The sequence below is a fragment of the Zootermopsis nevadensis genome, unplaced genomic scaffold (assembly GCF_977971745.1).
Source record: "Zootermopsis nevadensis isolate Lab colony 2312 unplaced genomic scaffold, Znev_1.0 Znev_ptg000017l, whole genome shotgun sequence".
Lineage (NCBI taxonomy): Eukaryota > Metazoa > Arthropoda > Insecta > Blattodea > Termopsidae > Zootermopsis > Zootermopsis nevadensis.
The window spans coordinates 17,172,692-17,194,268 of record NW_028259149.1 but is presented as its reverse complement, the minus strand read 5'-3'; the positions used below and the strand labels follow the sequence as shown (position 1 = coordinate 17,194,268).

General features: G+C 37.1%; 2 protein-coding genes across 3 annotated transcripts in view; one reads left to right on the top strand and one right to left on the bottom strand.

The window, feature by feature from the left end:
* The window catches only part of LOC110834736 (uncharacterized), a 39,150-nt gene extending 36,394 nt beyond the window's left edge, over positions 1 to 2,756 (bottom strand). Inside the window, exon 1 of one of the 2 annotated variants that reach the window (XM_022074182.2) lies at positions 2,504 to 2,756. The gene's annotated coding sequence lies outside the window, so the exon portion shown is untranslated. The remainder of the gene's footprint in view (positions 1 to 2,503) is intronic. The other variant, XM_022074183.2, reaches the window with a different exon arrangement.
* Positions 1 to 21,577, top strand: part of Osi24 (Protein) — a 130,315-nt gene that overhangs the window by 35,894 nt on the left and 72,844 nt on the right. The gene's annotated exons all lie outside the window — the stretch shown is intronic.

Here is a 21,577-nt window from a genome sequence, read left to right as displayed (position 1 = left end):
AAGCTGTGCGTTTGTTTTATAATTTGATATTAATCATAATACTAGTGTCCATTATTTATTTATTTTGGTGGAAGGTAGAAATATTGAAGTGTTTGGAAATACGGACCTGCCGGATTTGTAGGTAAGGAGAAGAATTGTGGCATATTTTGGAATGGGATGGAGGGAAAAGATTTTGGGTAAGACCTTGTAATTTGGACTAAGTAGTCTGTGCACAGAGAACTGACGTAAGATTAGGTCACGTCTACAAACAAAGGAAAAAATCAGATATTTTCCTTAAAATTGTCAGGTAAAGACTACAATAGTTCGGAAAATAATGCAGTCAGTGAACCTAAATATAAGTAGTTGTAAATGTAGATAATAAATACAGATTACCAATAACTACACAAATGAATAGGGATATAATAGAGATGCAGAATGTTGGTAAGTAACTAGAAACTCTATCATTAAGTTATCTCGAAATACAAACAGAATCATAGCCTATTAATGTATAAGGATATATAACACGAAAATGGCTTTATACATGAGTAGAATATATTAGGAAATATGTGTAAATATATGCAGTTAGGAAGATATCGGTAAAAGACCAAGGAGTCTTGTGCTATTTTCTGTAAGATGCATCAGGCAGACTTAATAAATTAATTACCTTAATTCAGACTGCACCATTTCAGCGCTTGTAAGAACGAACTATAGGCCTACGAGAGCACAAAGAAATAAGTAGATATGTAAATTGACTGTTGAGATTATTAAATTTTTTAATAAAACATTGTTACGCCTAGTCACCGTAAGACACTTTACCAGCGAATAACGTTGTTTACTTAGTGCGTTGTGTATTTTAGCGTGAAGAATATTCGAGTCCTCAAAAACGAATGATAGTTATTCGTTATCAGACAGCTTGTATTTATTTTAATATCACGTTTTCTTATGTGTGCGTGTGACACACTTTTCCTTCAGCTATCAGCATTATGCTGGAAAGTTTTGTTATCGTCACATGAAAACTACACGGGACGAATTAAGAAAGTTCAAATACCCGTCCGGGCCACAAGGCAACTGACAGCTTTGTCAGTTAGCTGTCCAAGAAACATTGCGTCTTCAAAGCACTAATTACATATTAACATCACACGCTATTTATATACGATATACTTCGGTATTGTTCTCCCATCAATGCCTAAAACTCCCAGTTCGTCTCTTTCCTTATAATTTTCTGACCAAAATTTTATATCCATCTCTCATTCCGCCCATCACATATGAATTATACCTGACGAAGGCTTGGGTACAAATTATTAAGGTTCTCATGATGTTATCTTATCCATATTTCTATTACGTCTTCTCTCTAAGATCAAAATATTCTCCTCGTCACTTTTTCTCATGATATTTATTTAATATCACATAACGACGTTCCACAAAAAGTTACAACATTGATTATAAAGCATCCATATATATATATATATATATATATACACAAGGGGATCCTAAAATAAAGGTTAATCAAAAGTGTGATTATTGTTTCAAGTTGTAATTCTTATATTTTTTAAATAAGAGATAAAAATAAGAAGGATTCCAACCTCCATGATAGGAAACATTTTCTAAATTTAATTTTCTGATACTTTTCTTTTGAATGTAATCCTTTCTTTTGTTACTATCGGTCCAACTTTGTCACGTTTTAAAGTATTTATTATGTATTAATTTTGATTTTTGCCCAGCATTTTGGTGATGCGACATGAAAATACAGAGCCTAATTAGTTTCTCTGCGTTCACTTCTGACCAACACTTCATATTATATTACACTAACTAACTAACTAACTAGATGGCTTACCGAACCCGAAGGTTCATCACCGAATTAACCAAAGCCCTCCACCGGACCCTATCCTGGGCCAACAAAATCCAGTCTCCTTCAACTCCTATCTCCCATAGATCCCACCTGAGATTATCCTTCCATCTATGTCTAGGTCTCCCCAGAGGTCTCTTCCCCTCAGGCTTCCCAAATAGTGGACCCAACCAACCAGATGGCTTACGGAACCCGAAGGTTCATCACCGAATTAACCAAAGCCCTCCACCGGACCCTGTCCTGGGCCAACAAAATCCAGTCTCCTTCAACTCCTATATCCCATAGATCCCGCCTGAGATTATCCTTCCATCTATGTCTAGGTCTCCCCAGAGGTCTCTTCCCCTCAGGCTTCCCAAATAGTGGACCCAACCAACCAGATGGCTTACGGAACCCGAAGGTTCATCACCGAATTAACCAAAGCCCTCCACCGGACCCTGTCCTGGGCCAACAAAATCCAGTCTCCTTCAACTCCTATCTCCCATAGATCCCGCCTGAGATTATCCTCCATCTACGTCTAGGTCTCCTCAGAGGTCTCTTCCCTTCAGGTTTCCCAACCAGTATCCGGTGCACACCTCTTGTCCCATCCATGCGCGCTACATGCCTAGCCCATCTCATTCTTCTCGACTTAATCAACCTGACAAATAAAAATAAATTCAGAAATTTTAAAAATTTTCTTACCTTTTAACAAAGTAGCTGCCCTCTGTGGGCCTGTCTTCAACCGCAGCGAGGGGTCGTCTAGCACCTACAGAACCGCATACATCGTACCGCAGAGCGTAAGGCGAAAACCTTCTGCAGATGAACTACACCCGATACAGAAGCGAACAGAAATTGCTTTCAACGCGTGAGGCACGAATATAATCAGTAGTCGGGACCACTATTAGCATGTGAATACCCCGTGACTGTCCAGACGAACTACTTATGTATTTAGTGTGTTCCAGTGAAAGACTGAGACAAGTGTGCGGCGTAAAACAACCAAGATAGGAAATGCATTTTCAGGGGAAAGATTCAATCGCGTTCGCCAGAATTTGACCCATGTATGACCTTCCTGAATGACACTAGTGACGTCAGAATTTTCTGGGATAAATGTGTTACGCGTGGGCCGGGGTCTGACACATGTCATCCTGGGTGTTGAGGTCATCATTAAAGATTTTCCAATGCAATTTGAACATGGATTATGGTTATCCAGACTGAGATATGTTTACTTCGGTATTTCTGGGTTGTTGCGCTGTGTAGTCTGGTCGATGTTAACCAACGTTTCAGAGGCCATACTGCCTCCGTCATCAGGGCGATGAGTATGAAGATTTCTGTCTTCTGGGTTGTTGCGCTGTGTAGTCTGGTTGATGTTTACCAACGTTTCGGAGGTCATACTGCCTCCGTCATCAGGGCGATGAGTATGAAGATTTCTGTCTTCTGGGTTGTTGCGCTGTGTAGTCTGGTCGATGTTAACCAACGTTTCAGAGGCCATACTGCCTCAGTCATCAGGGCGATGAGTATGAAGATTTCTGTCTTCTGGGTTGTTGCGCTGTGTAGTCTGGTCGATGTTAACCAATGTTTCGGAGGTCATACTACCTCCGTCATCAGGGCGATGAATATGCCAATTGGGTGGTTGGGGCTGAAACAATGTTGTTATTTGTGACGTAAAATCTTTCTGTCTCCTCCACTCTCCTTCTTAACCCCGTCCGTTCTGATGCGGTTGCTGGATGAGAACTTTAGGTTTAATCCATGAAGTGGTCGTTTCTCTGCAAGGTAAATGTAGGTCGTAAACTAGCATCCTCCATGCAGCAGAGTCCTTTTTGAGAAGCTGAGCGTTGCTAAGCTTACCAAGAAGTAACTTTTATTACCGTGTTCACAAGATCCCGACACTGTTTCCCATTCTGTGCATTAGCATGTTCTAATAAGAACGCTGGTTGTGGGAAGCATCCGGGGATCTACCCATTAAGTATCTGGGACATTTTATCCCATTTTATCCACTGCAGTGCTACCTCATTTAGTAACGAGGCTTCGACTGCAGGGAAATCTACTTCTGTGACATTCATACTCCTTTGTGCAGAAGAATAGGTCTAGTTTTCGTAAAATCGTGGTTTTTTTAGAATGTCAGACGATGGATAAAGTCCGAAACTGATTAATACAAATTGCAATACAACATCGTCAGAGACCATTTGAAATCGAAGACGTGTGAGGCGTGGAGAGATAGATCATGACATTTTTGACTTTGATACAAAGACGGTGATGATATCGATACTTGTTGATTAAGAATCATTATGGACCACAGGGCCGCTGTAGATTGTTCTGGCGAAGGGAAACAATGTTGCCCTACGGAGGGACGAAGGGCGGCCATCGATTTCACTGACTGTTCTGTGAGTCGGATGCGATCACCTTCGTGAAGGTTAAGGCTGATGGAAATGGGTTAACGCATTAAAAAAATAAATAAGGAAAGAATGCGGAAGAACGGTCGGATGGACAGAAGGAGAGACAGAGACAGAAGAGGAAAAGAATGAGAGTGAGAGAAATGTAAAGTAAGGGTTGAGTTTCAAGATAACGGTATTAAGGGAGAGAGCACTGGAGTTTTTACATTGTATTGACGTAAATAGTCGCGTCTTATAACGCGGGGAACCTCTTTGTAATGATCGAGTTGACGCCAGGGGCACGAGCAAAGGGCCCCCGGGGCGATTATACTGTACATTCCAAAAACATTAAAAAAAACCAGCTCTTTGTCAGATAAACGAATACTTTGATAATACGAAAATGTCAAAAAATTGCTGTTGCTGTGATTCTATAACGACGAGGTTGACAGAGAGAGAAAAGGATAAAAGAAATATACACAAAATTTTAGTTGGAAAAATACACAAGATGATTTTTAACTGTAGAAGAGTGGCGATACTGTTAATAAAAATATAAAGTTCGGGAAATAGATTGTGAAGATGTAAACTAGGTTTAGGTATGTATAAAAGTAAAACATGAAGTTGTTCTTGTGCTTAATTAAACACCGCGTAGTGAAACACATGAGGGAGTTGATTCAATTTAAGCTCCACGCATTTTTTAACCTGCCCACTAAATGCAAGAGAATTGCAAGATTTGGCCGCTGCTGGTGCGATTATGCGGCCGGGTGGGTCCCGGGGATCGTCTGGAGACGAAGTGGTGAAGACAGAAGCCCTGTTCTGCCGGGAATCGAACTGCGGTCGCATAGCACTTAGTCTAGTCACTATAGTTAGTTGAGGAAGAAACGAAGAATAAGCCAGACCGAGAAGGAATGAAAGAAATTAGAAGAAAAAGTAATCAAAAATAGAGAAAGGGAGAATGAAAGAACAGATGGAGGAAGGGAAGAAAGGAAAAAGAAAGTGGAAGAAAGAAAGAGGAAACTAATAATAAAAAAACAAGGCATAACAAAAATAAAAAATAATTCTTTCATGTAGTCAAGGATAATGGTAATCAAAATAAACAGATTTAGAGAGACTGTAAAGAGTGTGGTATCATGTAATCGAAAAATGAATAATTTTCGCTCTTGTATTTCCAAAAATTGTTCATAATTGCCAGTAGTTCAGTTAAAATATATTATATTTCAATAAGCGCATTAATAGTGAGTTCTGTGACCTTTGTTTCCAAGTATTTGTAAATCACGAATGTGTTTAAACACGACGAAACCAATGCATGATTCACAATGCATGACGCGTATCTGACTTCTCGATTGTTTTCGTAAAATTTATCATCGTGGAGTCTACAGGGTTCATGGCTGAGGTAACAGTTTAATTATTCAGAGAGTTAACTTGAATTGTAGATTCTCTAATAAGCGTATATGAAAAGAAATATGTAATTTTGTTCTTCTGAATAATCATTCATTACCCGTCCACCTTAGAAAACAATGCAACAAGCATCTGGCTCCTCATGTCTGACGTGTCAACTCCAGAACATCAACAAGTCAGACTAATCTTTTCAGTTCCTTTGTAATTTTGTATATTTTTTGTTTTTGTTTTTTAAAGTAGGTACTTACCATTTCGTAAATACTGTGTAGTATTAATAATTTATTTTCAAAGCGCGTCTTCATATTTGGGATATTCTTATAGTAGCGTCTCAACGATGGACTCCATGATAAAACGAGCGTGCTCCTACAGACCTTGGAGAAACTAGTGGACAAGTCACGAGTTAATTATTAGCTTTCTTACATCTTTTCTGAAACAAAAGTGAAAAGGAAAATTAAATTGGAATATCTTTGCATGAAACAATGATGACTCAATTATTTCATCTATTGTTTTTTAGAAATACGATAGTCTATAGCTATCTGTCATGTTATCATGAAATACGTTCTGTTAATACGTCGAAGAAGGCCATCGAATTGTATTCATCAAACCACCGGTGAAGGCTATTTAAAATCTAAATATGAACTGTAGATAGCATCGTAGTTTTAAAATTAAAACAAATGCTGGAGGAGGGGGGTGTCTAGCACGCAATTTCAAGTTAAGAAAAATTAAATGTTGCTTAGTGATAGCTTCAGCTAGATTTTAAAATTAATGACTGGACGTTAAATAGCTCTCTAAATGCACATGATTAAATAGGTTAGCGTTTTTACCTCAAACAAAGAGAAAAGAAATTAAACAAATTATATTAATGACTTTTATAGAATTTAATTTTTCTAAGTTTAAAAAAGGGACACAGACCGGATCTCATTTTGGTGGGAAGGGCACTGTTCCCGAGCAGCGACTTCCGAGGATCCAGTCACATAAGAACCCTGAAGAAGGGGACAGAGTTCGTTACCGAAACGTCGGTTTACTACGGTAACCAGCTAACGCGGCCGATTGCCCCAGAAGATTTTATTGTTTGTACTCTCCGCGAAAGTCTCAAATCCTATAAAAGCGTAATAGAAATAACATTAAAATATATTTTATTCCTTTATTATAGTATTTATCAACAACAAAGAGCCTATAACAATCAAAAACCAATAAAATATATAAAACTAATAAAATACAATAAATAAAATAACAACAAAGATTTGTCTAAAAGCAAATAATCTTTGCTGATAATCTATATATTGTGAAAGTCTCCTCAAAGCAAACAATGTTTATAATAAATACGTCCAAAGTCTTAAGTATGTCATTTGTAGAATTGACGAGCATGGCTGAAGACTGTCAGACTAAAATTAGAAAATTCTCTTATTTGCCTTGTGTACCAACAGAGTTTATGATGGAATGACAACTTATTTTGCCCTTGAAAACACTTTAAGAAATAAAGCAACAACATGTCTGGAATGGTGTTCTAAAATTTAAATGAGTTAAAATCAAATCATATTTACGTGAAATATCGAATTTGGAAAACACGAAAAATGACACAAATAATCATAATTCCTTTGAATATTTTATAAGTTATTACTCTGTCAGTATAAGATTTTTCTATATGACCGACGCACGTTCTAATGACAATAACAAAAACAATTTGATTTAAATTTATAGTTGTTGTTCAAAGTCATTATTATTTTATCGATCCTTATGTGTGCTTAATAAATCATCTGCATAGTGTTAAACGTCTGGAGGCTTCACAGTGGTACTCTACCTTATTATAATCACGTTGTGGCGAAACAGCAGTGCGTTACCGGGGAACGATAACCTATCTGCTTCACACAGTACAGTAAATAAACATATTTGGACTTGGCGCGATAAGATTTGTAGACAATACAAAAACCAGCGTCTTTGTGTAACAAGAAATTCGATGCATAAACACCATAATTACCCACATTTGATGTTTCATATCAAAAACAAGTTAGGATATGTACGCTCAGTGTATAAATTCTGCCGCGTTAACTACAATTTGATCTTTGACCTTTGAAAATAACGAGTTTTCATTAGCCGAGTTTCTGTTTTTTCTAAATCTGGCTGGATTATGACGTCACCATACCGGATGCCGTCTTCGGGGTTAAGCTACTGGCTGAGGATTTCGCACGTAGGGAATCCAGGGAACAGACAGACAGACACGCATTTTTGCAAGTTTTTGTTGCGAAATTGCTTCCAGTAATTCACAAGAGGATACGAATTAACTTGCCAGTCATAAGCCTATACTTCGTTGAAAGATGTGGTTGTAACGCGGCCCGGACGACTCATACTACGAAGACCCCCCCGTTCCTACCAGTCGACCGGCTACATAAGCGCCTCAAAGTGACAGATATTGAAATGGAGCTTAAGGAATTATGGTGGGAGGATGTGAACTCGATTCAGCTCGGCCGTGTTCTTGTAAAACGATAACAAACATTAAGGTTTCATAAAAAGCGAGGAATTTATTGACTAGCTGAGTGACTGTTAGCTTCTCAGGAAGAACTCAGAACCAGAATTAAAGAGAGGGATAAAGAATATCAGTGTTAAATATACAGCTAAAAGACAGTACGCAACTGGCGACTTCAGGACAGTAATTTTCTTATTTATTTTTATAAATAATTCTATAGTGTATTGATACGAAGCTAATTATAATCTACACGCCGACATGCAGTCAAGGACCACCTGTTGATAGACTTACTTTCAATAGAGACTTTCAAAAGTTCGTTTTAGGATCATTTACAATACATGGTCTCTATTGATCTTTCATATTTATAATTTGAATAAAAAAACATATTTAGCTTGATCATAGTAATGCCCCTGAGGCCGCATTAAGCGAATCCTGGATTTCTCGCTCTGTGTATGGATGAATTTCCTGCGCCGGTTATTAGGTCGTTCTTGGAAGGTACAACACATCCTACGACCTTCGAAATGTTTTGACGTACTACCGATTGTAACGCTAAAAATTAATGTTCACTTTTTTATTCCATATGCAGGATACCGGTTCTATAATTTTATGTTTAGAATTTTTTTTATCGGATAAATTATTTGTTAGTCGCGAATTATACGCCCATCTGGTAATAATACGTGACAGTTAAATTCAATTAGTACGTTATTTAAGAGTGCCAGATTTGCACAAATTAACTTGTTGACTGTTTTTTAAGCTCGTGAAACCATATAAAGCTTGTCTATTACAGAACGTATATCCGTAGAAACTTATCGAGCACACTCCAGTTATATCCTACGTGCAGCAAGGCTAATAGAATTTTGAAGGCAACTTTATTGAAAAAATAAACTGACATAGCAATAGGAGATAGGAGATATGCAATTTTTTTTTTATATGTGATCTCCTTCCTTTTAAAATAATTTATCCATACAGTCCTAAAGATTTCTAGTTCTGTTAAAAATATATATATTTTCGGTTTGGCCTGAAGACATTATTGTTCCCCGTCTGTCCCGGATAAACTGATCAAAAATGTTTCTTAACCTCAGTACTTTACAGTTGATTCTCGTCAAAAGCATTCATCCGCCCTGAAACAAATCTTTCCATTAATTTATACGCTAAACTCTGACTCACACATTTGTTGCGATTACTAAAGGGTCTTCCGCGGATGTCCTCTGCTGTCATCTTCACCGTCGTGCGTACCTTAAATTTCTCTAGTTTCCTTGCCCTCTGTCCATAGAAGTCGATGGCAGATAGCTGTTGTTCTTTGGTATTCTACGTGCTGGGTGCAAATAAAATACGATTCGTATTTTTTTTAACATGTGACGTCTTTTTCAATTCCACCAACTTTCCTTTCTGGGGTAAACTGAAATTGCCTTGATTTTACTTACACATAGCCTGTTTTACATTTGAAATCTGTGAAAATCAGAGGCCATCACTTGTTGGACCCTTTGAGTAGTCAGAAAAATTTCTACTCGCCAGACATTTATTCCACAAGAGAGACCATTATGGGTAATTGTCTTCGGCGACCTGACCTGCGCAGTTGACAAATCGGCAGCTAATACTTTTAGCTCTTTACACGAATCAAAGCAGTAGAATGAAACAAAATAATGGATAATTTAATAAGACATTGTCGAATAATATTTTGTATTCCTCCGGACATTAAGAAACATAAATGTTGCTTTAACAAAGCCTCTAACACCCTCGCCAGTTACATATTGACCGCTCTAGCCCCGATATTTTGTTCGTCACAGTAGAGCTCTAGTAATAAGGATTAGTTCATTTTCGCAATATATGCTAATCATCGTACATTTCCCTATTTTAATAAGTTAAAAACAAAGTATGTTTTACTATCGTCTTCGAGACAGTGGGTTGCAATGTATTAGCAGTACTTTATTTTTGATTATACTGTACATGCAATACTTGAAAAATAAGGTCGTCCTCTCTATTAAAACAGTTGAATTTTTTAACTAGTGATCAGATATTCAAAATAGTAATTTGTACGGAAATTTCTTCTACAAATTCCATGAAATTCGAAAACAAATTTCAATAGCTCAATGTCTCCCGGAATGACAAATCTGACGCGAAAGCCTATTAGCAAGTAATGGTTATCTTTTCTTTCGAATACAAACACACCTACAGTAAATTTTAATATATTTATTTACGTCGGCCTCTCAAGTGATATTCAAATAAATTATACTGTCTTCTCTAACAGTACTTTCAACAATTTCAAATTATGGACCTCACTTACGTACTTGTCTCCAATCCCAAGCAACCTCCCTCCCTCCCTCTCTATCTATCTCTCTCTCTCCCCCCCCCCCTCGTGTTCAACTATTCTCCACAGTTTATTTTATTCCAAACTGTTCTCCATTCTTCCGTCAGAACGAAAAGAATTTTTAAACGCCTGCTAAATTTTGAGACTTACTTTATAGGATATACCTTAATTTTCGCTACATCATTAAGCACCATCAAATTAAACTCTCCCTTCTGCTATCTGCCGTATATAAGACTACCCGAAACACCCAATCATTATGGATTTACCTCGACGGTGACAACTGCAGCATGATTTTAAAGTGGTTAATTTTTGAGGAAATAAAATTCGTTATTTAGTCTGTGTACTATGATAAGTTTAGTATTTATAACCTTTGAAACAACAGATTTATAAGTGATACAAATTAACATAAAGGTAAGTTAATTATATACAGTTAAAAAAAAAGTAGTTTGTTTTGCTATTAAGTTTAGTTTCAAAATAATTGGCGCGGTTAAGCGGACTTTGACTAAGTAGGTGTCTGTGATGTAAATATGCAGTAGCTTTAAGACACTCTTGCACTTAATGGGGACCCGTCACTTTGCATGACAAGTAACTGTTGTGAACAATAACGGAAGACGCTTTCTTTCCTTGTAGAAACACTTGTAAACAAGTTTGATCTATTGACCTGTGAATACTTGGACAGTCAGTTGAGCTGCTGATGGTGGTACAGCCACCTGAAAAGAAAATGAACTAAACAGAGGACGACAGACAGAATAAAATACAAAAATAAGAAAGGAAGGAAAACAGAAACAAAGAAAAGAGAAAGAAAGAATAAATATGACGCATGACAGAAATGAAACAGGGAAGGAAGAGGACAGAAGAGTCCTAGCTCATGTGCGCTCGCCACCACGTCCACACCGAATTTGCAACCCAGCAAACTTTTTATTATTATTTAGTGTTCTGTCTGACGACAGGTCCATATGAACAGGATCCTTCCATCCTTTTCTCGGACTGGGACCTGTTCATATACGTTCTTGGCAGATGATCCAGAAGTGGTTTGCCATTGCCTTCTTCTGTGTGTGAATGGAGTAATTGTTTGGATGCCACGGAGGAAAACTCCGTGTTGCCTTGCCCAACACAAGTTATAAATTCGGGCACCGCCGGGAATCGAACCCGAGACCCCAGGGGATTACAAGGCCAGCGTTCTAACCGCTAGACCACCGTGGCGGTCCAGAAAACTTACTATTCAATTTGTATCGGAGACCCCGTTAACTGGGAGGAAAGCGGCCGGAGTCAGAAACTGACAACTCACCTTCGACAGATACAAAATTTAGAGTAAGTGCGGACTCACTCTTCGTCACGTAGCCCTAACATCACATCGACGTATCAACATAAACATAATAATTTAATCCCAGTAGCAGAGACCGCAAGACGGGATAGTTCGCCGATCCCTACTGCCCCAGTGGAAAGTGAGATGGAGACCGTCTAGCCTGCGAGGCGACTTGGTCCCGTATTAGCCAGCCATCTGACGCGGCCAGTGTTTCGTGCTACTGCGAGAAACTGCAGGCTTGGATCTCGAAGTTATTCCAATAGTTTTTTGTGGTCCAGATAGTGACGCACTACCTTGATGTCAGAGGAAAGTGTACAATGAATAAATCTTATTTCCTTGCTTTCTTTAACTCTCATTTCTTAGTCCACCACATTTTTAAGTTCTTTCTAAGTCTGACTGAAAAAACTTAGGCTTGAAACGCATTAAACAAATGCCTGACGGAAAGATGATGTCATAACGTAAATCAACGTTTTTCATCTCCGAAACAGCGTAATGGGTTTCCACATGGAATTTTAAGGGTCCAAGCCTCGTGTCTGATAGGCCTGAGCGTAAAATTGATTACACGAAAATTAGGCAGAGTAGAGATGAATGTCAACGAGTGATGACGAAGGCTCCGATATCGGGAAGATGATAATTCAATTCAATTCATTTATTTATTTAAGTGCTTGATAATAGCCAAGCATTGACAATAGTATAGGATAAAATATAATAATTAAATTCATTTCAATAATAATAAAAGTAAAAAATTACAAATACAAAGAAACAAATGAATAATAATTCAATTCATTTATTGAATAAAAATTCAAAAGTAAATGGGAAAAATAAATATGCCTAAGTAATATAATAATTAAATTAAATTATAAAACAATACATAGATAACATACAAAATAAAATATTAATACTAAATAAAAACCAAAAAAACAAATAATAATAACAATAATAGCACAGCGTTGTGGTGCATTTGTACGGAGAATTTAATAATATTTCATTTCTTCATGACGTAAATTCTAGACCAGCATTCACCTGTCCTGTTATTTACATTTGAAAAGTAAGTTATATTTTCTTCGATTTTAGAATAGGGCAAGAAAGGTTACATGCGTAAGATCTGTTTCGCCGGTTTGACCGGAATCATTCACGTGATTACTCCGAACTGTATTTCTCGTTCTCCCTCAAATGCCCGTTAAATCAACGGCCACTGACTCATAATTTTATACCAGAGCATAAATTTGTGGTGTATTTAGCAAAGCTCTCATGCATTCTTAAAACGACTAGACGATTAGTGAGCAATGAATTTAAAAAATAATGTGAAAATAAATAATCGTGGCCAAATTTAAGGTACTATTGTGCCTTAAGTGACTGAGAAAAATCTCAAGATATCTCCGTGACGATAGTCAGTCTACGGGCTGGGATACTAACCCGGGACTAGTACTGACCGGTACGTTTCGCGTTAGGGAATTTGAGAAGGAAAATTTTTAAATAACAAAGAATCAGAAAATTCAAGTAGGCCTGTACATAAATAATGAAACAGAGAAAAGGAGAAACCGCGAATTGACTTCAAGGTCACTCTTCTTATCCCATTGTTTCTTTGAAACAGGCATTCGAAATATTGTTTCAAGAATACGGCGATAGGGCAGTGGGACGGGGAGACCTACAGGGAGAAGAGCAGATTCTTTCTGTAGGAGATTCAGCCACTTGGGTGCTTCTGGTAATACTGAACTTATAAGGCAAAGTTCTCGACTGGTTTCCGTCTTTCTGCCTTTCACTTGCCACCAGAATCTTGCAACGGCAGAGTATTTATAAATCTTTAGGCCGTTCGACTCTGAATTTTATTAAGCGAAACGTCGCTTTATAGTCATAAACCGGCAATGCCTCGGTTAATAAGACGACGGACTGTGGACTGCCAGTAGTAGTGTTAGATTCTCAGGAGAGGTAATCATTTCAATTTTTACGAAAACGTCAATTTATGTACGACACTTTCATCTCGTGTCGACAGAAAAATAACGTGAAACACCACCCACACCCCGCCATATATCTTCATAGTTTATTTAAGGGTTAATTTTACCTTTTACATTTTTTCTTAATGGTAATTTCCACATACGATTGTAAAATTACCATCTGTTAGTCCATAGAACTCTATTCTTTCCCTACGCGTAATTCACAGCCAATTTACGAATAAAGATAACTGTCTTCTGGGATTTTGCGCGGTGTAGATTAGAGGAACTTTACCGACGTTTCAGGGGTGCTTGCTGTCTTTTTCATCAGGACGATGACTAAGTCGGTCCACTGGAGAAGAGGCTGAGTATTAGGTGTTCTATAGCCTCTGCAACGTCGGTAAACATCAACCTGACTACACGGCGTAAAATTCCAGAAGATTCATCTTCCTACTCGCCTCAATGAGAAACTGAAATCTCATTTAAACGTAAACTGGCTCTGGTTATAGTACAATGACAGTTTTTTATGTGCAAGCTGACCAGTAACGCGTCATTTTTAACCAACTATTTGTCCTATTGTACTCTGGTTTGGTTGAACGACTTACATGACAGCTCAGCCAAAATATTTTGTGGTTCACCTTCTGGAGCCATGTTTGGTTTCCTTTGTATTTACCGAGTCTCATTTCTTGTTGTTTGCTTTCTAAGTCCGAATAACTTATAAATTTACTAGCATTATTTATATAAAAACCTTTTCTGCGAGATATTTCTTTCTGATTTGTTCTCTTATTAAACATAACTCAGTTTCAGAGAGAGACACTTCTTCGAAATGCATTATTTTCAACTGTGCATACGCCTTTATTCCTTATATTGTCCTATTACTGATAGAAATGTATTGTTTAAATGCTAATAACATAACAAAGACTTGAGATATTTATTCATATTTCGTTAAATATTTATTACAATAAATCCCTTGTATATATGAGACAAAAATATAAGATATTAACCATGTCCATTGATTGTTATAAACTATTTGTAAGCATAAACAGGCACTGACCCTGCATGAGAAAATTAGAAATCGAACTGAGAAACATGTAAAGTAAGTGTTAGTGTACACTGAATCCACGCGAACTACATTAAGATGTGCCGAACATCGTTTAGTGTAAGTGTCGTAAATACTAAATTTAATAGACATTTGTCAAGTAGTTACGAAGTAGAAACATGCAGACTGACATATCATTCCATTTTACGTTTATTTTATGAATGTTTACGAAGAACACACGTGAAGTACGACGAGACTTTAAAGGATTTTGTGAAATTTTAATAACGCCAGCAGCGTTTCGAAGACGACAGATGTCGTCATTTCTTCCTTCCTTTCATCTTCGTCCCCCCCCCCCCCCCCCCCCCCGTGGTCGTTCTGACGTTCCCTTGTAAGGTCTCGAAGCCGGTCTGTATTTGGTCCTAATGAAATATTGTCCAGCTCTGCTCTAACTACCACTGATTAGTTTTTATGTTCCTATCCTTATTTCATTATTTCAACATGTCGTTGCCATTTGATTTCTCAGTTTCTCTGTAGACGAAGGTCATCTATTGGTAGTCTAAAAATGAAAATATCTACTTCTTCAAGAGAAAGGGTTAGTTTAAACCATTATGAAGTTATCTCTAGGTATCTTCATAGGTAAATTTAATTTTAAATTTTAGTGAAAAAGAATCGTAAAATGTTGCAAATTTAGAATACTTATTAACTACAAGAACATTATGTTGATGACGAAATTAAGAGTAGACTGAATTCTGGGAATAGTTCCTCTCATTCAGTTGAGAATCGTGCACCTTCTCGTCTGATACATAAACCTAACGATTAACTTACGTTGTTTTTTCCAGTGTAATTTTTAGAGTATGAAACTTGGTCTCTCGCTCTCGTGGTCTCTGAGGCTGTTTGAGAACAGGTTGCTCAGGGAAATATTGAGATCTAAGATACGGAAATGATAAAAGATGTATGTTATATGACTTTAGCTGATTATTATAAAACAAACAGTCTACTTGGGAGACCTAGAAGAGGACGGGGGTTTGAAACCAAAAATTATCTTAGAGAAACTGGGTTTAAAACTATGGACTGATTCAAATAGCTTATAGCAGGCTCAGTCTTTAATAACCACTGTAATGCAATCTTAGGTTCCGTAACAGACTGGGATTATCTCGTCCAGTTGAGCGAACCAAGGAAAGTAAGAATCCCTGTTTAAAGGATTTATGCTCCTATGAAGAACTTCAATGGAAATTATGTTTTAAATGTGTCAGTTCTTTCCTCTCACATTCCTTCAGCAGACACACACTAGTACGTATTTAGGCTTTTAGAGTCTGAAAAATGCAGAATGACATTAACTCTGCTGTTGCAACAAAAGATAATTCTTATGTCTGAAAGTCACTACCTTAAATAAATATGACGATACACATGTTGAAGTGGTCTTTCATTTTTAATGGGTCTTGGTTTTGAATCTCGGACCGCGAATTAGATAGCCTGGGATAAATTTCTTCCGACTTTCATCAGCCCCATAGTGAAATGATTTTAAAATAGGCGAAGATATTCTAATCGTACGTCCTTCCTAATTTGTCATCCATAATGTTGTGCGTAAAATTAGGTCACTTGTACACTTTTTTTCATTTCTTTGGGCTCATTCATCCGCTTTCCAGTTAACTGTCGTTTTCATCTTGTAATAATTACATTTTAGGCTTATAAAACCAGTTCTATTAAATAATTCAAAAATTGTACTTGCGATCTCTTTTATGGGACGACCGCTATTTCTTTTATAGTGTTAACTTAGTGTTTTTTTTCCTGAATTCTTTCTACATTTTCCAGCTTAGCTGACAATCCTGTCCTCCATTGCATTTTCAACTTGTTTTCCTCACGTCTGTGTTACTTTTGATTCCATTTCTGTAAACCTCAGTAGTAACTTTACAAAGTTCTTCTTTGGTGCTTTCGAACACAGGGAGAAAATGAAGTTACAGACCTAAACATTACATCACATTACGTACATAGCCATAAAATATTGTGCCTTGTATTTCCTTAAATACGAGACCTATCATAGAATATTTCTGATAAAATTTGTGTAAATCGTGCAAGAAGTTTTAGTAAAGATCCGCTTTTTATAAGATGTAGAAGGTTCGGTTTGTGTAGGCATGGTACAACTTTTACTTAACTTCAATCCGTTCAGCAGCTTCGGAGATTAAATACGCGGGCACATAAGAACTCGAATTTTCAAGACCATAAAGGGACTGAAATCCAAGATAAATGTATTGGTTGGCCGAAGAAGGCGTGGTTTCAGCTTCTACTTGTAATGTACAAAATCTATTTCATCATACGCATTCAACGTAACATAAAAAGTTGAAGATCAATTGTAAAAATCCGAATGTGACTAATATACCTGGTTGTCATATCAATACACCAATTCGACTCAATTTTAAATTTATTTTACTTTTCAATTTTAATTAATTTTCAGTTCCACCTTAACACCAATATTTGCCTAAAGATGGTATGTTAATACCAAAACATGTCTTTAAAATAAATATAATTTTAAGAATAATTAAATGTGCTGAAAACCATAATTACTGTATAGTATTAAAGTAACACACTGAATTGCTTATACTTAACATAGGTTGAGTTCGTCTTATCTGTAGAGTTCACTGCATGCCTGGATCCTCGACTGCCAAATTAATGATGTCATAAAGAAGGCGGACAGACTTAATGGCTGTCTCCTAATCAACTCTTCAAATGACGCGAATCTGTTTTATATGGTCACTGTCGTGTTTATCTCACGGCCTGCAAATAGTTCTATTGACTGTTGAGACCGAGCTCATAGACCCTGAGCAGTAGCGACAAAATAATATTTAATTTCTCGTCTTACTAGAGTAAAACAGGACCATGTCGGAATACTTAAGGCGCTTTCAGAGAGTAAAGGCCTCTTAAACAGGGTGGAAAACTGCGGTCTCCTGGCCGGATGCAGCCTATAAAATAATTGTTTCCGACCTACGAAGATGTTCAAATAGACGTGGTATTAATAGCAGTAAGTTGGTTACTTTTGGTTTTCTGCAAAGTGTAGAGAATATGTTGTTCTAGCAGGAATATTAGGGGTTTTAAGAAAATAAAAATGTATTTTATTTTTTCCTGCACTTACAAGTAGACCTAGACACGATTTGATTCTATTAAAATCGTAAGGGAGCCGAGATTTCAGAATTTCCTGTTGGAATTAATCACTAATTATGTTATATGCACGTGTTTTAAAATATTTAATAAATTATATTAAAACAACACGAATAATTAACAACAGTATAACAGGTCTGGCGTTATAAAATTCTATCCTGCTACATATAAATATCACTGTACATTCATTAACCCATCTTTAAAATTACGAGCCGGAAATGTATATTAATTTTTTAAAACACTATTAAAGAGCGGTTCTGGGGCTTTCTTTATTTGTTTTCTAATTTTTCAGCGTTTTTGTAAAATATTCTGCACCTTCGTGCTAAAAGTGGTGTAAGTACCCGCCTGATATGGGTCAGTCGGACCGAGTAGTGATGGAGGAGACTCGATACCCCTCACACACACACTAAATTCGTCGCGGGTCACTGTTACATAACGTTTACAACAGATTCAGTGCCAGTAGCTTTCTTACAAGTCAAGGATATAGGCCTATGGAATTCAGCCGCTGAGCTGTTGGAATGCGTAACAGGGAAAGCTTTTGTTTCAAGTTAGCAAGGTACATTTACTTCTGATTTCGGAAGGATTTTGAGACACGGGAACTAGACACAGTGTAACATGGGCGGCATGTTCTTTGCAGAGACGTTTCGGTAAATATCTGCATATTTGTGGAAGTTGGAATTCGACAAAGTGAAGTAATAGTGATTTCACCACAACTCGAGACGTGGCTTCAACGTAATTAATTAAAGAAATGAAAATAAAATATTTACGTTAACAGATATTTCCGAGGAAATGTTAACAGTATTTTTCCAGAACCTGTAGCCACGATGTAGTGTATTATTTGACACAAAACATTGTTTTCAGTCCTATTTGTTTGTCTTGCGTCTTTGTTGCTATTATCATCCAGAAATTTCACACTTTACCTAACTCTCCTTGAGCCAAATAACACAGTGGATAAGTTTTAGACTACCAAACAATAATCATACTCAGCTTGTAGGATGAATAAATGAAGGAAAATTTATGTACGTGACACGTAGCACGATTGGATTACATACAAAATTTTAGCCGGGTATCCTCAAGGGAAGATATCGCTTGGGAGATCTACACGTTGGTGGGAGAATAATATCAAAATTATACTATCTTAAGCCGGGTCTATATTTGCGCATTCTGCCTTAGCGTAACAGCGACCAGAATTCGCGCCGTCTGATCCACATATGAATCTCTGAATCATTTGTTGCTATATTCTGTTACGCAATGGCAAATGCGCATGGACCCGACTTCAGAGAAACATCTTGTCAAGGAAGAAACTGGCGAGCACCAGTGAACACGACAATAATAATTAGGGTTCGAAAAAAGTGGATACTCTTCAAGTTCTGCTGTCCTATTACACGCCATAGAGACGCTTGTGGGTAGAGGAGGTTAAACTACTCCTCGTTCTTGATGTCGGCGCTAGATGGGATGAGTGGTCAGCGTCACTCTCTTGTATTCAGCTCATTGAGCAAAATCTACCCAACACGATGCAAACTTATGCTTTCCAGAACCTGCGAACTTCTCTCAAGTAACCTGACTGTTTGCGACGTTTTGGAGGAACATGCTGCCTTCTCCTTCAGTCATGCCTTACCGTGTTCCTTGTCACAAAGCAAAAGAAATGTTCATATTATATCATGTCATAGTGAAACACAGGCCTACGCACTTTCTAAACTTAATCATGCGCTTATAAAACTACACTTACAAAATTTTTTCAGTCTGCTCTCAGACCACGAAGACTTAAGATTAGAAACAGCATTACTCCGAGACCAGCCGGTCCCGGGTTCGAAATAAAGCAAATAACTTTTTACCGAGGGTATGATTGTAAGCTATAGATGATGGTTTTCTGGGTTGTAACGCCATGCGGTCTTATAGTGGTTACCAACGTTTCGAAGGAATGTCTCACCATCATATTTGTCCTAAAGATTCAGCTTACTGAGTGAAAGAACAAGTTTCACACCCATATAAGAAATACAATTAATTTCTACTATTGCTGCTTATGTGGTGAGAGTGTAAAATACGACAAATTAATAAATTGTAATTAGAACACCTGAAGAAAACTGTTAACTTGGCAATCTATTATAGAATCAAGTGGGAGAATTATGTTAAGAAAATACAATGTGTATTGGATTCATCTGGCTGCGGATTGTGCCTAGTATCAGGCTATTGTGAATAAGATTCGAAAAATGCATGGAGTAATTATTGATATAAAGTTAAATTATTTTATTATTGTTACTATTATAATCATCCTTTCTCATCATAGCATCTCTAGTCCTTCTGTAAAAACTTATACTCCGTTCCCTCGACCTTGGCGTGACAGCCACCAAACATTTAGGGGCATCAAAGCTTGAAATCTCACCCCACAACTTGGATAAAAAAGTAATATAAAAAGTAGTTCCGGAATGTACAGTACATGCCAAAAAGCAGAACTTCTTCCATGCAAATTTTATTTTTGTTAAAGCTACAGGCACCGACGTACTTTCTTGATATTAAAATCTGTGTTTGTGGAGGGTGTTTATGTATGCATATGTAAATATATACACGCACGCGCGCGTGTGTGTATTTCGTGGATCTAAAGTTAGTCTACTGCAGGATACATAAAATAATAGTGTATGCTCTGTTATGAATAAATGAATGTCAACCGACGACCATATCTAAACTGCACTAAACATGGCATACTCAGATACCTGAGTGTAAATACTCGCCCAAGTTACAATGATTTGAAATAAATTATTCTGGTCTGAATTTGATATATCGTTTTTATTGGACACTCAATATAGTACATACAAATTATGTGTGCAGTATCTATATTGTTATCACAAAAGAGTTATTTTATATCTTTGTACGTTTTAAGAGAATTAAGCACTATGGTGTTATAAAGCTTTCCTTGTCTTAATGTTTACGTATTTTATATTGTCAAAAACGAGGCTGTTATGGAGACGCAATCATTACATTTTGTATGGAGGAAATGCCACTACAGGATAAAATAATATGTGGTTTACAAGGTTGGATATTAATCTATTGGATCTTATAGTTGGATAGGTGTTAATAGTGTAGTTGAGTAAAAGGTAAATGCGTTAATAAATTTTTAATTTTTAATTCCTGTAGGTGTTACTTGTGAAGAGTGTAAAATACATTTTCTTACAAGATTTTTTTCTTCTGGGTTGTTGCACTGTGTAGTATGGTAGGTGTTTACCAACGTTTCAGATGAATCGCCCTGATGAAGGAGGCAGTATGACCTCTGAAACGCTGGTTAACAACGACCAGACTACACAGCGCAACAACCCAGAAGACAGAAATCTTCGTACTCACCAGTGAAAACCTCAAATCATATATTTTCTTAACTCTTTCCTCTTGTGGACATATTTTGAGCTGTCCTGTGGCTAATATTGCTTCTTGCTATACTGAAATACGTTTTGTTCTCTGTCTTAAGTATTTACCCCGCCATTGCCCTAGAGAAAATAAAACGAACCACAGAATCACAGACAAGATAGTTGGCATAAATGCCGAGATTCGAAGCGGATACCCCCGATTACAAGGTGAGGGCGTTATCACAAAACTTTGCTGCTAGAACATAGATAGAAAACAAAATGCTTTTTTTTTATTCTATTTGGAAGATTGTGTTACTGAGTTTTTATGTTACATTAGTTACACACGGCTTATGAGAGAATAATATTAAAATGAATCTTCATGAAATAATATAGATTTGTGATGATGTTGCCTTATGCGTGTGAGTGACAATACGGGCAGATGCCTGTCTATTACGAAGACGGTAATGAGTCTTCGG